Source organism: Rhinopithecus roxellana, chromosome 12 (genome assembly GCF_007565055.1).
Source record: "Rhinopithecus roxellana isolate Shanxi Qingling chromosome 12, ASM756505v1, whole genome shotgun sequence".
In the NCBI taxonomy this organism is placed as follows: Eukaryota; Metazoa; Chordata; class Mammalia; order Primates; family Cercopithecidae; genus Rhinopithecus; species Rhinopithecus roxellana.
This window is the reverse complement of record NC_044560.1, coordinates 59,843,278-59,861,110: the sequence shown is the minus strand read 5'-3', so window position 1 is coordinate 59,861,110 and position 17,833 is coordinate 59,843,278. Positions and strand designations below refer to the sequence as shown.

At 41.9% G+C, this 17,833-nt stretch overlaps 1 protein-coding gene and 1 pseudogene across 8 annotated transcripts in view; one reads left to right on the top strand and one right to left on the bottom strand.

The window, feature by feature from the left end:
- NEXN (nexilin F-actin binding protein) overlaps window positions 1-15,710 on the bottom strand; it is a 55,691-nt gene extending 39,981 nt beyond the window's left edge. For 3 of the 8 annotated variants that reach the window (XM_010380662.2, XM_010380664.2, XM_030913686.1), the window contains exon 1: window positions 15,467-15,638. The gene's annotated coding sequence lies outside the window, so the exon portion shown is untranslated. Of the gene's footprint in view, window positions 1-15,096; window positions 15,272-15,466 lie in introns of all 8 variants that reach the window. The other 5 variants (XM_010380663.2, XM_030913684.1, XM_030913679.1 and 2 more) reach the window with 4 other exon arrangements.
- On the top strand, window positions 14,674-15,671 carry LOC115892377 (annotated as a pseudogene).
- Window positions 15,711-17,833: the final 2,123 nt, after the last annotated feature.

Below are 17,833 nucleotides of genomic sequence, written 5' to 3'. Positions count from 1 at the left end.
CCTCATGATAATTATCTAGTTAACTGTTGATTTTTTCATGCATATTAAGAAGACACTGACGGTGGAAGAAGCACTGGAGTTAGAGCCAGAAAACTTGGATTAGAGTTTCTGTTTAGGTTAATTAGTAGATACATGATTTTGGATGAGCCAGTGAATTTCAGTTTTATATGTAGAATGGACCTAATAATCCTTTTCTCATTACATTGCCAAATAAAATGAACAATTCCCTTTTTCTGAACTTCACTGCTACATTTGATACTCTCAGTCACTCCTTTCTTCCTGAAATCCTCCTTGCTTGGTTTCATAGCACTATTCTCCCTCTGTTTTTCCATGTCTCTGAGCATTCTTTCTCTATGTCCTTTGAGAGCTTCTATACCTCTCTCTACCTCTTAGATGCTGTTTGCCCCCAGATTTCAATCTTTGCCCTTTTCTTCTCACTCTCCACTTTTTCTTCTGTGATTTAGTACACTTCAGTAGATTAAATTACTTCTGTAGCCTCATCTCTTTTTACCCTTCCCTCCCACTCTATCACCCATACTGTAATACTGGCACAACTCAAGCCTTTGCAGAGCTGGCTCCCTCAGCTTTATGCTATTCTCATTCCCTTATCACTCAGCTAACTCCTACTCATCCTTTAATTCTTGGATTGTCACTTTCTCCAGGAAGCCTTCCTTGATTCAACAAGATTAGGTTAAGTGCTTCTCCTGTGTGCTTACACAGCATCCCATGGTTACCCTAATTGTAGCACTTACCACAAGGTACAGTAATGACCCACCTTCCTGAAAACCTCCTCTATCACAAGGTGAGGTCTTTGAGAGTAGTGACTATGTTTCATACACCACTATATCCATAGCACCTCCTGCCTCAGCCTCCTGAGTGGTACTACAGGCTTGCACCACCATACCCAGCTAAGTTTTGAATTTTCTTGTCGAGACAGGTTCTCACTATGTTGCCCAGGCTGGTCTTTAACTTCTGGGCCCAAGTGATCCTCCCACTTTGGCCTCCCAAAGTGCTGGGATTACAAGCATGAGCCACCATGCCCAACCTGAATAAGTAAATCTTGCCAGCTTCAACATGAATCACTTTATGAACAGATAAAGCTTATCTGGATATAAAGTATGACTATCATTGTGGTTATCATTATGCAGGGATATGGCATAAATACATGTCAGTTATTACATAATTTTTTTTTTTTTTTTTGAGATGGAGTCTCACTCCGTTGCCCAGGCTGGGCAATGGTATGATCCCTGCTCACTGCAACCTCTGCCTCCTGGGTTCAAGCAATTCTCCTGCCTCAGCCTCCTGAGTAGCTGGGACTACAGGCATGCGCCACCACACCCAGCTAATTTTTGTATTTTTAGTACAGACGGAGTTTCACCATGTTGGCAAGGATGGTCTCTATCTCTCAACCTCGTGATCCACCCGCCTTGGCCTCCCAAAGTGCTAGGATTAAAGGCGTGAGCCACCACACCTGGCCCATAAGTATTTATTAAGCATCTACTATGCCAGGCACTGTACTAGGCACTGAGAAATATCATGCTGAACATACAGACACAGTCTCTATTCTCATGCTATTAACAGTCTCTTTGCAACAACTCTCAACAAAAGCCTTGGAACCGGATTTTTAAGTGGTCCAGTCTGATTTGCTATCTGCAAACACAGGTAAGGTTCTAACATCAACCATACCTACTATAGAATTGAAAGGCAGTATACACTATACCCCAACTTCCAGTTAGATAACTAAGATCCGTGACTTCCATTCTCAGTCCACATTTTGCACTTCTCTTACTCACTGATTTTCCTCTGTGTACATGGTAGACTCTATGCTCCCTTCCCAGATTGCAGGGGATCAGTTGCTTTCCAGTGCCTTGTTCAATTAAATTATAATTTAAAATAACCCCCCAAAGCTATCACATAAAGCTTTTCAATATTCACGCAAAAACTAGCAAGTCTGAAAGATCCTCTGTTCCTCTGATTCAGCTTTTTATTCTCTTAACAAACTGTCTATACTATATTTTAAAGAAGTCTTCTGTTGAACATTTATAGCAGATTATTAGTCTTTTAGAAACATATTCTCAAATGCCAAATATCATACATTAAATATATACAGCTTTTGGTATGTCAATCATACCTTAATAAGGTGGTTTTTTAAAATATTCCAAATATCACCAGGACGGTAGCTCATGCCTGTAATCCCAGCATTTTGGGAGGCTGAGGCGGGTGGATCACTTGAGGTCAGGAGTTTGAGACCAGCCTGGCCAACATGGTGAAACCCCATCCCTTCTAAAAATACAAAAATTAGCTGGGTGTGATGCCAGATACCTGTTATGTCAGCTACTGGGAAGGCTGAGGCAGGAGAATCGCTTGAACCTGGGAGGCAGAGGCTGCAGTGAGCCAGGATTGCACCACTGCACTTCAGCTTAGGTAACAGAGCAAGACTCTGTCACAAAAAAAATAAAAAATAAAAATTTCAAATATCAATTTAATCTTTGACTTATTTTATCTCCTCCCACTTCTTTTCTTTCTTGATAGGATCTCACTCTGTCGCCCAGGCTGGAGAGCAGTGGTGCAATCAGAGCTCACAGCAGCTTTGACCTCCTGGGCTCAAGCAATCCTCCCACTTCAGCCTCCTGAGTAGCTGAAACTACAGGCACACACCATCACACACAGCTAATTTCTGTATTTTTTGTAGAGACGGGGTTTCATCATATTGCCCATGGCTTGTCAGTCTTCCCAGTTTTGTGTTTATATATATTAACAGTCAACATTTCAGTTACCAGTCTCTAAACTTAATTTTACTGCTTTATTTAGCAAAAGGCCCCAGCTGCTCCTTCAATTTCATATAATTATGCTTGCCAGAAATTATTTCTATTTAGTATTCATGTGTATCACTATAATTTTTACTGATAAACTTACAAAATGAGAAGCTGTAAAATTCAAAGTATTCACTTTACTGGTTTTCTTTTTTCAGAATCCTGATAAACATTTTCAAATTATTCAATCTTTTCAATAGGTGCCAGAATCCAAGTGTAATGACATAGTTAACTTCAATTGCTGTAGGGCAGCTACTTTAATGTAGTTTCTTCAAAACTCTTAACTGATACATATCGTATTAGAATAGAATAATAATTTAAGTATACATTATTGGTAAAAAAAAAAAAAAGTAGGTTTTAAAAGTTTCAGAATAACTTCTAGCCATGATTGTTTTTATTTCTCTTTTTTTTCTTTTCATTTCTTTTTTTTTTTTTTTTTTTTTTTTTTTTTTGAGACGGAGTCTCGCTCTGTCGCCCAGGCTGGAGTGCAGTGTCCGGATCTCAGCTCACTGCAAGCTCCGCCTCCCGGGTTTACGCCATTCTCCTGCCTCAGCCTCCCGAGTAGCTGGGACTACAGGCGCCCGCCACTTCGCCCGGCTAGTTTTTGTATTTTTAGTAGAGACGGGGTTTCACCGTGTTAGCCAGGATGGTCTCGATCTCCTGACCTCGTGATCCGCCCGTCTCGGCCTCCCAAAGTGCTGGGATTACAGGCTTGAGCCACCGCGCCCGGCCTCATTTCTTATGATAGGATAACAGCCCACCGTTCTTTCTACCCTCAACCAGGCCCACTAGGTTCTCTACTCAACTACTGCAATCTCTACCTCTCTGTTCTCCTCTCTGTGCTCTAGTGTATCACTCTAACTCTGAGGATATTGACTGTGCAGTGCATCATGAATCAGAACTCAAATTCTCACCTGGGCTTGACAGGCCTTCTGCAGACCCTCAGACTCTTCAGTTTCCTTTGTCTTCTCCCCATTTTTTCAAACTTCCACCTAGACAAATCTATTTAGTAGCCTTTTTCTACCTCCAAGACCTTTCTTAAGTCACTTCTCTACCAAGGAGTTATTTTCCCAAACGAATTATAATGGAAATGGTGATTTTTCTCCACTTCATCTGAAATATGTTGTTTTTCCTCCTTCAGTCTCTAAGACCTCTAAATATGCTTAGATTTCTATGTGTATCTGGCATAAAGTTTAAACATTTTTATATTGGTAAACGTCTCAGACATATCAGTCTAATCTATCTTTTTTGTTTACTTTTTTATTATGGAAAATTTCAGGCATAGGAAATGAAGGAGACTAATATAACGAACTCCCATACACCCATACCAAGCTTCAACAATTATCAGCTTTTTCCACTGTATTAGGCAATACAAAGTCTGTTTCATTTATTTTGTGCAACACCTATTTCAGCATAACACATTTTTATAGATGTTTTAAATAATATTCTACCTGTACTCACCATATCCTGGGCTCTATGTAGTACATCCTCCTATCCTCTCAGAATTATGAACAGAATCAAAACCTATAATTCTTGCCTTATTCTCTTTTGAGAAGACTTTAAAGTAACCACTCAAAGAAAATTGGTAAACTCTCATTTGATGAAGTCATTAATAAAGTAATGAAAAGTTACATGTACAAATAAAATTTCTACATGTAACTTTTTTTAAAAACTACAATTTACTACAAAAACTACAATACATTAAAGGAAAGTTCTGAAACCTCTAAACTAAATAAAGGAGGAGAAAATTAACAACTGAATACCTATTGTGTACCATAAACTAGGTGGTTTTCATATACTTTATAAATTTAGAGTGATGAGTTTGATAGAACTAAGAATAAACAGAAAAAGATAAATTAGTAAAAACTGATATTTGTTCAAGAAACATTTATTGAACATTTTTCTATAATGTGCTAGGTACAGTATAGGCTACTACATAAATAATAACAAATAGGATAAAATATCTGTTATGGAGTTCATCGTCTAGATGAGATCAAATATAACTATCAAAAATATAATAAAGCTTACATTTTTAGATTAGAAAAGGCTTTGTTTAGGTAACATCTGAAAATGTGTAAACACACATAAAAATTAGCTTTAGCTGGGCACACTCCTGTAGTCCCAGCTTAGGTAGGGAGGACTGAGGTAGAAAGATCGTTTGATCCCAGGAGTTTGAATCTAGTTTGGGCAACATAGTGAGACACTATCTCTAAATAAAATAAAAATAAACTCTGTGATGTTAAAGAAAATCCCCCCACTAAAAGAAAGGCTATGTATTACAAAGGTGGGTCTCAAACTTTTGGGGCTCAGGACCTAAAAGTACTGGGCCCATTATTGAGGATCCTAAGATGGTTCTTGGCCACCTAAAAGGGGCAGCCACAACACAACAATTCAGCTCCATTGCGCCTTCTAAGTATATAAGATTCCAGGCAGGTCCATTGAATTCTTATGAAGAGTAAGATTAGAGAGAAAACAGTGACCAAAAGATAAGGCTGAACATGTGGTTCTAAGAGTTTGGTTATAATAGAGGTTTTGTTTATATGGATTATAACAATAGGTCTTTAATATATTAGAACTTAAAATATTCTAATATATACTTATAAAGTCATTTAAAGTAACAATAAGCCATTATTTATAAACATAAAAATAATTAGGACAATCATTTTATATTTTTGTTAATATCTGGTATCTGGCTTAATAGAGGAAAAATACATTCTCATATTTGCTTCTGCATTCGAACTACGGTGATGTTGTTTTGATTGAAGTCTCTAAGAAAACATGTCCTTATATTAATACGTAGTTGGAAAAAGAAGGACTTTATGGACCCCTAAATGGCATCGAGGACTCCCAGGGGTTCTAAGACCACATTTTGAGATTTGCTGAGTTACACGGAAAACATCCTAATTGAGTCATGTCAAGTTCTCATTCTAGAAATGTATTTTAGAATGCTACTGCATTTTAGAATGCCACTGTATTTTAGAATGCTAAATGGAGATTGGCTTAACAACTTAATTCCTATACTCAGTGACCTGAATGCCAAAAGACTTTATATCTAGAATCTGAACAGGCTTTTCTTCTTCTAGTGTTAAATGATTTTTCTTGTTTGAGTAGGCAGATGCAATGTCCTTGGCCACCTTAAAGGGGCAGCAGTAACATAACAATTCAGCCCCATTACACCTTCTATGTATCTAAAATCCCAGGCAAGTCAATTGAATCGTTATCAAGAATACTATTAGAAAGAAAACAGTGATCAAAAGATAAGATTGAACAGGTGGTTCTAAGAGTTTGGTCATAATAGAGAAGGCTGGGATGATAAAGAGATTTAGTAATGGCATTCTAACACATTAGGCATTCATGTTAAATGAAGACGACTATGTATCCATCACAGGTTTCAGATGGAATATTGCAATATTACTACAACCTATACACAATTTATCCAAAAAGCTGCATTTTTTTCAAATTTGACAGATTAGTTCCGTATTTACATTATTTTTCTGAGAAGGAGAATCTGTATGCCAAAAGGTATGCCTGGCAATGGGATACGAAACAAATAAGAGCTTGCCCTTGTAAATCAAATAGCTTTGGTGAAAGAAATAGATATCCTAACTATTATATGATGTAGTAAATGCTATAATAGCAGTACTATAACCAGGCTATAGAAACATGGAAAAGACTATGGTATGGTTAAGGAAGAGGCTGGGTTAAAGAAGGTTTCACGGAGACGATGACATTTGAGTTAGACCTTGACAGAGAAGTAGAATTTCACCAAGTGGAAAAGATAGTAAAGGCATCCAGGAAAAAGAACCAGAATGAATAAAAATACCAATGCCTGATGACCCATTGCAAATTTGGGGAGCTATAAAATTGTCCAGTCAATCTATGGCAAAACTAGAAAGACAGGCTGGGCACAGACTAGAATGAATACTGTACACCATATTAATAAAAAGTTTAGATACTATCTAATAATATTATAGGCAATAGAGAGCCAAAAAGGATCATGACTTAAAGATGTATTCTAGAAAGAAAAGAAAAAGAAACTCTTACAGCAATGTAGAGAATGGAGTTTAATGGGGAAAGGACAAGTGCAATGATCTTGGTAAGAGAAGATAAAGGCCTGAATTAGGACACTGGCATTAGGAATGAAAAGCTGGAAGAGACATTTTGGAAGTGGAATTGACAGGACATGGTGACTCATTATTTATTTAACAAATAATTATTACGCTCCTACTTTGTGCCAGGTGCTATCCTAAGCTTGGGAAGATGAAAGTGAACAAAAAGTCAAAGTCCCCTGTCTTGATTAAACTTCTTTTCTTTTTTTTTAATTAGAGTCTCGCTCTGTCACCTAGGCTGGAGTGCAGTGGCGCGATCTCAGCTCACTGCAACCTCTGCCTCCCAGGTTCAAGCAATTCTGTGCCTCAGCCTCCTGAGTAGCTGGGATTACAGGTGTCTGCCACCACGCCCAGCTAATTTTTGTATTTTTAGTAGGGACGGGGTTTCACCATCTTGGCCAGGCTGGTCTTGAACTCTTGAGCTCCACCTGCCTCTGTCTCCCAAAGTGCTGGAATTGCAGGCGTGAGCCACCGTGCCTGGCCTTCTTGACGGAACTTACACTGTAGTGGGGCACGCACTAATGCAAGAGCTTTGGCCAATTCGATTTGGAAGGGTAGAGGCGAGGAGAGGAATACTGTCAAGAATGAACCCAAGCAAGAGTCAGAGGATGAGAAATAAACAAATAAATAAAAAAGGATGAACCCAAGGTTTCAAATGGGTGAACAGGGTTACCATTAACTGGAGATTAAATTAAAAGGCATGTTTAAGTCAGAAAATGAACTCAGTTTCTGAGTCACTGTGCTTGGCCAACAACTTATTGATTGATTGATTGATTGATTGAGACAAAGTCTCACTGTGTCACCCAGGCTGGAGAGCAGTGGCGTGATTTCTGCTCACTGCAACCTCTGCCTCCTGGTTTCAAGCAATTCTCCTGCCTCAGCCTCCCAAATAGCTGGGATTACAGGCACATGCCACCACACCCGGCTAATTTTTTTTAATACAGACAGGGTTTCACCATGTTGGCCAAGCTGATCTCAAACTCCTGACCTCAAGTGAACCGCCCACCTCAGCCTCCCAAAGTGCTGAGATTACAGATGTGAGCCACTGTGCCCGACCAGGCTGTCAACTTTTAAGATTTCTTTTTTGAGATGGAGTCTTGCTCTGTCGCCCAGGCTGGAGTGCAATGGCACTATCTCAGCTCACTGCAACCTCCACTTCCCAGGTTCAAGTTATTCTCATGCCTCAGCCTCCTGAGTAGCTGGAATTACAGGTGTGCACCACCACACCCGGCTAATTTTTGTATTTTTTGGTAGAGATGGGGTTTTGCCATGTTGACCAGGCTAATCTCGAAATCCTGGCCTCAAGAGATCCGCCTGCCTTGGACCCCCAAAGTGCTGGGATTACAGACATGAGCCATGGTGCCCAGCCAACTTTTAAGATTTTAAATGTAATACTTAACTATATGCTATAAGTAAATGTTAAAACCTAATTCTTACAGTCTTTGGAACAAGCAACAAAATTGTTTTGAGCTTCATAAAATATGAGCCTAAATTTTTATCATTTTTCACTTGTACAGGAAGCATAAACTTAGGTATAATGTAACTTTATTACATTTAATTAATGAAGGTTGCAACCTTATACTTTAAAAATTATACTATAGGCGACCGGGCACGGTGGCTCACGCCTGTAATCCCAGCACTTTGGGAGGCCGAGGCGGGTGGATCAAGAGGTCAGGAGATAGAGACCATCCTGGCTAACACGGTGCAACTCCATCTCTACTAAAAATACAAAAAAATTAGCCAGGGGTGGTGGTGGGCACTTGTAGTCCCAGCTACTTGGGAGGCTGAGACAGGAGAATGGCATGAACCCAGGAGGTGGAGCTTGCAGTGAGCCGAGATTGCACCACTGCACTCCAGCCTGGGCAACAGAGCAAGACTCTGTCTCAAAACATACATACACACACACACACACACACACACACACACACACATACACACTACAGGCTGGCCACGGGCGGTGGCTCACGCCTGTAATTCTAGCACTTTGGGAGGCCGAGGCGGGTGGATTGCCTAAGCTAAGGAGTTCGAGACCAGCCTGGGCAACATGGTGAAACCCCATCTCTACTAAATTACAAAAAATTAGCCAGGTATGGTGGTGTGGGCCTGTAGTCCCAGCTACTCGGGAGGCTGAGGCAGGAGAATTGCTAGAACCCAGGAGGCGGAGGTTGCAGTTAGCTGAGATCATGCCACTGCACTCTAGCCTGGGCTACGGAGCAAGACTCCATCTCTTAAAAAAAAAAAGAAAAAAAATTATACTATAGGCTGGGTGCAGTGGCTCATGCCTGTAATTCCAGCACTTTAGGAGGGTGAGGCCTGGGCAACATGGTGAAACCCCATCTCTACAAAAAATAGAAAACTTAGCCGGGTGTGGTGGTGCACACATGTAGTTCCAGCTACTCGGGAGGCTGAGGTAGGAGGATTGCTTGAAGCTGGGATGTAGAGACTGCAGTGAACCCTGATCATGCCACTGCACTCCAGCCTGGGTGAAAGATGGAGACCCTGTCTCCAAAAAATAATAATAATGAAATAAAAATGATACTATAAAACCTGTCATCAATCTCATCGAAATTCAAAAATATGAAATTAGATCCTACAGAAAAAAAAAAGAAATTAGATCCTATTTCACCTAGATGAAGTAGTGATCTATTTCCCTCTTACCAATACATAATTCCTCACTGAAAACCAAGCATCTTATGCCAGGTGCGGTGGCTCACACCTGTAATCCTAGCACTTTGGGAGGCCAAGGCAGGTGGATCACCTGAGTTCAGGAGTTCGAGACCAGCCTGGCCAACACAGTGAAACCTCGTCTGTACTAAAAGCACAAAAAGGCTGGGTGTGGTGGTGCGTGCTTGTAATCCTAGCACTTTGGGAGGCCAAGGTGGGCAGATCACGAGGTCAGGAGTTCAAGACCAGCCTGGCCAGCATGGTGAAACCCCGTCTCTACTAAAAATACAAAAATTAGCTGGGTGTCATGGCGAGTGCCTATAATCCCAGCTACTCAGGAGGTAGAGGCAAGAGAATCACTTGAACCCAGGGGTGGAGATTGCACTGAGACGAGATGGTGCCACTTCACTCTAGCCTGGGCAAAAGAGCAAAATTCCGTCTAAAAAAAAAAAAGAAAGAAAGAAAATTAAGAATCTTTTGAATCTTTCAACCTGCCTTGATATCCTTCTGCAATAAGTATAAATAACACTCTGCCCTTATATGATAGTTGTGATACTTTTCGAAGTACATCCACCAAACTATGAGCCCCTGAAAGGTAAGAACTGCTCTATTCCTCTCTATAGTTTTAGTGTCTCTCACAACACCTAGGACATAGTACAAGCTCTATTCATATTTGAGGTGGTGAATGAATGACAAAGAGATAACAGGAAAACTGTCTGATCCAAAATTATCCCAAATAAGATACATGATTCTTATGTACAAAAGGAAGACTGATGATCTAGATGCACTAACTAAAGTAATAAAAAATAAAATGGGGTGGGTTTATGCTAAACTAAATACCATGAACAACCAGAAATCTGAGGCTTCAAGAATTCTGTTCCCAAGCAAATTGATGTGGTAATCACTGGAGTCTGGGCCTCCTCACCATCTCTGCAAGTGGAAGATGGTCTTTCATTGAAGGACACAACTGGGAACAGGAAGACCTGGATTTCTGGCTCCAAACATGTCAGTGGGATGGGGAGGCAAAAGAAAAATAGTAAACTCCTCTTTAGAGCCAAGCTGTAGGAGTCACAAAAACTCTCCTAAACACTTCTCAAATGGACTGGGAGTAGAATTTTTAAGAAGGCCAGGCATGGTGGCTCACACCTGTAATCTAAGCACTTTGGGAGGCCAAGGCAAGAAGATTGCTTGAGACCATGAGTTTGAGACAAGCCTAGGCAACATAGTGAGGCTCTGTCTCTACAAAAAATAAAAAAAAATTAGCCAGGCAGGGTGATGCATGTCTGTAGTCCTAGCTACTCAGGAGGCAGAGGTAGGAGGATCACTTGAGCCCAGGAGATAGAGGTTGCAGTGAGCCACGATCATGCCACTGCACTCCAACCTGGGTGACAGAGCAAGACACTGTCTCAAAAAAAAAAAAACACCGAAAAACAAAAAAAAAAAAACCAATGATTTATGAGATCCTAGGAAATATTTCTTTTTTTTTTTTTTTTTTTGAGACGGAGTCTCGCTCTGTCACCCAGGCTGGAGTGCAGTGGCCGGATCTCAGCTCACTGCAAGCTCCACCTCCCGGGTTTACGCCATTCTCCTGCCTCAGCCTCCCGAGTAGCTGGGACTACAGGCGCCAGCCACCTCGCCCGGCTAGCTTTTTGTATTTTTTAGTAGAGACGGGGTTTCACCGTGTTAGCCAGGATAGTCTCGAACTCCTGACCTCGTGATCCGCCCGTCTCGGCCTCCCAAAGTGCTGGATTACAGGCTTGAGCCACCGCGCGTGGCCGGAAATATTTCTTTAGCAGAAATATATCCCCTATGCTTTCTAAAATCCCGCCAGGGAAAGTATTTTATTGGTTTTGGTTAGCAATATATGGTCCCTTCCAGCTCTAATTGACACTAATAGTGTCAATGAATGCTAACCTCTTCTCCCACTCCCATGATCATATTATTTAAGAGGTTTGCTAACCAAAATATATCTACAATGTTTAAAGTCCCAGTTACTATTGCTAAGTGCATCATATGATGCATTAGATATACTTGCCCTAATACTTAGATCGGGGACTGCCTACTCAAGTATTCAGGGTCAGGTAATGTAAATGTAATGTAAGGTAATGTTATGTAATATAATTGGCAGGTAATGTAAATGAGTGTATGACTTGTTTAAAACAATAGGGAATCTCAGAGACTATGTCAAATGGAGACCATGTGACCCGCCTGTCTGTGGGGCAGCCACTATTTAGTTCCAGTGTATTGTTCCTATGCAAAAATGTGAACCTTTAGGTACAATACACACTATTTGGGTGACGGGTACACTAAAAACCCAGACAGACTTCACCGTTTTACAATTCATCCATGTAACCAAAAACTACTTGGTACCCCTAAAGCTATTGAAATAAAAATAATTTCTTTAAAAAAGTGAACCCAGATTTTGCCCAGATTTTCCAATTTTTCAAGAGAGGATGTAAATCGATATTTTAATGTAAACTGTACCAAGTTTTAAGTATGTCTGTGGCTAAAAGTGTCTTTTTTTTTTTTTTTTTTTTTTGACACAGAGCCTCACTCTGTCACTTAGGCTGGAGTGCAGTGGTACAAGCATGGTGCACTGCAGCCTCAGCCTCCTGAGCTCAAGCGATCCTCCTGCCCCAGCCTCCCAGGTAGCTGGGACTACAGGCATGCACCACCACGTCTGGCTAATTTTTAAATTTTTTGTAGAGATGGGGGTGAGTCTCACTATGTTGCCAGGACTGGTCCCGAACTCCTGGGCTCAAGGGATCCTCTCGCCTCAGCCTCCCAAAGTGCTGGGAATTCAGGCATGAGCCACCATGCCCAGCCCCAAAAGTGTCTTTTTGGTTTTTGATTTTTTTTTTTTTTTACCTTTTTTCCTACACTTGGTAATCAGGAAGTAAAAGGTGTCTTTTTGACTGTCGACTTTTTGACTGCCATAGCCTTAGTCTAAATGAACAGACAACACTGAGAAATGGAAAGGGTCAAAGGGGAGGCCTATTTTGGCCAGAAAGAGTGAAGCAGAGTCAAAGGGGAAGAAAAGACAGGGAAGAGGCCCAGGATGGATGGTGAGAAGTGAATTTCACCAACCTCAAAACCTCGCATAGGGAGCCCCAATCTGGTTGTCTTCTAATCTAAGAGTAAAAAGGAAGAGATGTCAAGAAGGAAATAAAGGAGGAAGAAAAAGAATCACCTGTTGAGCAGTTACTGGATGGCAGACACTGCATGGGATGCCTTCACATGTTGTTTTATTGAGATATGCCAATGCAAAAAGAAAGAATTCTATGCATGGGGAAAGGACTAAAAGGAAATATATCAAAATCCTAACAGTAAGGGTGTCAGATTACAAGAGCCCCTTTTTCCATTCTCCATAATTTTTAACCATAAATATAGTATGGTGTATTGACATTATAATACAAATTAAACTAAAATTTAAGGTGGATTTCTGGGTACAAATCCACCCACCCTAGAATATAGAAAGTAAATTACTATAAATTAAGCCAAACTATACACTGAATATTTAAACAGAAAAGGAAAATGTAGCCATTTCAAATGTATATAATATGTAACTATGCAATTATAAACCCAGAAAGAGAACATGAAAGAAACTACACAGGTGATATGGACCACAGATTGATTAAGAACAGAGATATGTGAAATTGTTAAGAATGTTATAAATCATTTTCTCTCCATATTATAAACTACTAAGATGTTCTGTGTGTGTGTGGCCTATAAAACTATAAAACATACGAAAAGTCCTCTCTTCTATAAAAACATTTAGACTTTTACCTATGTTACATACTTTTCCACATTCATTGCATTATTTTCTTTCTTTTAGGTGTGTACAACTCTCATATTTAAATAATCCCCCCCTTTTTTTTTGTCTTTTAGGTATTTTTTTTTTTAATAAATGAAGTATGTCTTTATAGGCCGCTCATATTCTAAGCAGTCTGAATCCCCAATTAATCTCTTCCAAATATGCATATTTAGTTTTCATTCTGCTCAAAAATGAAACCCTAACCTAAATACTTCAAGTGAAATTTCAGGGGAAAAATACTGTTCAAAAACCTAGATAATGCATTCCTTTGTTGATGCTAAATATAGTCATCTCAAGATGACATACATTTTGACAGTGATCAGCCTTACATGTCAAATTTTCAAAAATAGCACAAATTCCATTTTAAGATGAGCAGGAAAAATTGCTATTCATTACATTTCAATCGAAAATGGATTTTAAAGTATGAATCTTCTATTAAAACTGGATTATACTCATATATATAAACTCATTATAACTATAATGAGGAAAACTGGATTTAAAATAATTTTGTTGTGGTTTTAGCTTAGAATTCTTTGAGGGAATTGTTGCAGATAAACTACATAATTGCATGCATTTTTCTTTAAATTGTTCCTCAGAAGCATTAGTCAAAATATAAAATATCTGCAAAAATACGGTGTTAATTGCTGTAAGGAAGAAGAAACTTAAACAGCTACATTGGTTAGTCAAAGTTTACTTATACAAATTATACCTCCCCCCAAAAAAACCTTTCTCTCATTTGATTAATTATGCAGTTTTTCTTAACAATACCCCAAACTCAAAAGAATTCGAGACAGTTTTCTTACTGCATCAATTTAACCTGTAAAAGGATAATATTAGAGGGGGAAATTATGTGGTCCACTCAATAACATGTGACTAAGATGGTATAAATACTTAAGTTTATTTAATCACATTACCTAAGACATAGTTATGTTGTGACTCGCAGGCCAATGGGCCGCTGCTACATGAATTCATTAACAAAATTTGACGATGAATGATGTTCCCGTTGCTTTGGTCAGGGAACTGATTTCTTTGTTATGGCTTCTTTTCTTTACCTGTGTCTTTACCAAGGACATTTTGTTAGGACATATCCTTATGCTATTTTTACCTTGCTATCTCTCTGCCAACTTTGTTCACGTTGTGCTTTAATAACTATAAAATGAGTATCTCTAAGTCATTGCAGTAACCAACTATAACCTCTCAACTTCGTCATTTTCTTTATAAATGCCAATGCTAATGCATTTGTAGAACCTTTCACCGTTTACAAACAGCTGGAATGGTTTGGCGTTTTCAAAAGCATATAAGCAAGGGGAATTCTCAAGAGGTGACTACATTCTTCACTCACGTAAACTACGTAAACTTCGTAAACTTCCAGCCCTAGTTGCCCAACCCCCAGCATCCCACCGCGGGGAGAATCACACACACACAAAAAAACAAAACAAAACGGGTTGGAGACAGGAGTGGGGGGATATGCGGGGTTGTCGGGGGAGTAATAGGCTGTTAAATCGTATTTCTTCCCATCTTCCACAGGGACCGATCAGAAAGAATTTCTTAACTGGTACTGCTGGCAGAGACGGAGACCGCGGCGGGGGCACGTGGTGGACGGCACTGAACTTCCCTAAGGACCCCAAGAGTTCAGCCGAGGGACCGGTACCCACTCCGCTCACAGAGGGCTCCCTCCCTACAGTAGGGAACGCACCTGAAACTCAGCCGACGAGGCGCAGGGGAGCAGGGCAAAGACATCGCAACCAGAAGCCCGAGGTCGGCTGACGCTTTCAGACACTGGGGCAGCCCCTGTTCGGCACCCCGCCTAGCCCTCAGGACGCGGCTCCGAGGCCGGGTTCGCCCGGGCCGGGGCCAGTGCGGAGCCACAGCTGTATGGTGTGCGGAGCCACAGCTGTATGGTGTCCGGCGCACTCCGGTGCTGCAGCGGAGCATCGCCAGAAGCCGCGGACCCCGAGCGCCTCTCTGCAGCCGCTGCAGCCGCCGCTCCCGCCCCCGCCCTCTCCAGGGGACCCTACACCTCAGTCTCCACTCCCCCCAGCCCACGTTCCCCCAACTCTTCTCACCCTCCAGGAGCCAGTGACCCGCGAAGGTCCTTCTTTTCGCGCGGAGGGACTGTGCGCGTCCTGCCTGGCTGTGGGTAAGGGTCTGGGAGCTCTGGCCGTTACACTTCTGCTCCAGCCGCTGGGAGTCCTCTGGCTGCCGCTGCCGCCGCCGCCGCCGCCGTCTCCAGCAGCAAGTTTCCATAAAAGTCCTGGTGCGCAGCCTGTTCCCGCATTCCAGGCGGGCCCAGCGCCGGCTGCAGCTGTTCCAAAACACAAGGCCAGTTCCCCCAACCCCCACCTTCGCCGGATCACCCGGAGCGGGGTGGAGAGTCGAGGAGAAAAGCAGGGGAGGGGGAGCGTGGCTGCAACTTTCCTCCAGAATTTGTCTGTCTCCCGGCCCTAGGTGCTCGAGCTGACCCCCTAACCTTGGGCCTGCCTCCACCTCCAGCCAGGCCTGGGGAAGGAAGGCTGCCTCCGCCACGGGAAAGGAATGAGGCTGAAATGGGCTTCATTACCGGTCTGGAGCTGGCTCCCGCTACCCGCAACCCGTTTGCTGTGGGGCCCACTTCTCTCAGCTACTCTACCCGTCCTAGTTTCTAGTCAAGAAGCCAAGCCACTACATTATCTTCTACTACCCTAAGCATTGACCTTTGGCCACGTTTTCCTTTATTACAAAGAGCGTGGGGCAGCTATCCGGGAACACTTCATCTGTCTATTGCTCCCCTTTTCTTAGCTCCAGTCTTTAACTCTGAAAGGACAGTTAAAAAAGGAAGAAGAAAGAAGAGGAGGAGGAGGTCAATTGAAGGCAGAGGAGAAGAAAAAAAGGAATATATTTATATAAGTGCAAATATATTTATATTCCACCTTTTTGTTAATTGAAGGCAAACCATGTCTGGTCTTCCTAAAGCTTCATAAAGGCATCTTGACTACTAGGCACCCACAGACCTTTTTCAACTTGGACCGCCAGCCTGTCAAATCCATCAGACAATCCCATATTAAAACCCGAAAAGCACACTCAGAGGAAGCATTTTTGGTGGACGAGATCTTTAATTCTTTACTGCACTTGAAAACAAAATCGAAATGACATCCAGATAAACAAAGAATAAAGGTAACCAATTCCAACTTCAGGCCCCAAGACAGCGGTGCTCAGGTTATATTTTAGGGATGTTGAAAAGGCCTTCTGGGCTGGGCGCGGTGGCTCATGCCTGTAATTGCAGCACTTTGGGAGACCGAGGCGGGTGGATCACTTGAGGTCAGGAATCCAACACCAGCCTGACCAACATGGCAAAAGACCATCTTTACTAAAAATACAAAAAATTAGCCGAATGTGGTGGCACACACCTGTAATCTCAGTTACTCAGGAGGCCGAGGCAGGAGAACCACTTGAAGCCAGGAGGCAAAGGTTGCAGTGAGCCGAGATCGTGCCACTGCACTCCAGTCTGGGTGACAAAGTGAGACTCCGTCTCCCCCAAAAAAAAAAAAAAAAAAAAAAAAAAAGGCCGGGCGCGATGGCTCGTGCCTGTAATCCCAGCACTTTGGGAGGCTGAGGTGGGTGGATCACCTGAGGTCAGGAGTTTGTGACCAGCCTGGCCAACATGGTGAAACTCTGTCTCTACTAAAAAAAATACAAAAAATTAGCTGGGCATGGTGGTGTGCGCCTGTGATCCCAGCTACCTGGGAGGCTGAAGTAGAAGAACCCACTTCGCTTGAACCTGCGAGGCTGAGGTTGCAGTAAACCGAGATCGCGCCATTGCACTCCAGCCTGAGCAACAAGAGTGAAACTCCCTCTCTCTCTGTGTGTGTGTGTCTCTCTCTCTCACACACACACACACACACACACACACACACACACGAGGTCTTCTACTCTTAAACATAACTCTGTTCCCAGTCCCATCCCCACACTATTTACTCAGGATGGAAACTCTTTTAAGGAGGGTAAGCCAGCCATTCATTCTTCAATGATAGAAAAGTTCAAAATTGGTAATTACAATTATTCAAATGTACCAAACTACAGATGGTGATAGGTAGTCTCAGTAGTCTTGCTTGTGTCCTTGCTCTCTTTGATGCCATCACCTTGGCCTTCTTCAGTTCATGCAACTTTCTGTGGGCATTCTGGCTGCAGGGCCTTTGCATAAGTTGTTCCCTGCATGAAATCCTTTCTCCCACTTTCCCCTTCACCTAACTTCAACGTAACCTCCAGGTCTCTTCTTAAATGCTGCTTCCTCGAAGAAGGCTTCCTTGCACCCTACCTTTCTCCCTACCTTGCACCTCACCTTTCATCCCACCTCTTTCCTATACATACCTATCCCTGCCCCATACATATCAATTTATAATTACATTTTTATTTCTGTGATTTAAAGAAGTGAGTCGGCTGGGCATGGCGGCTCA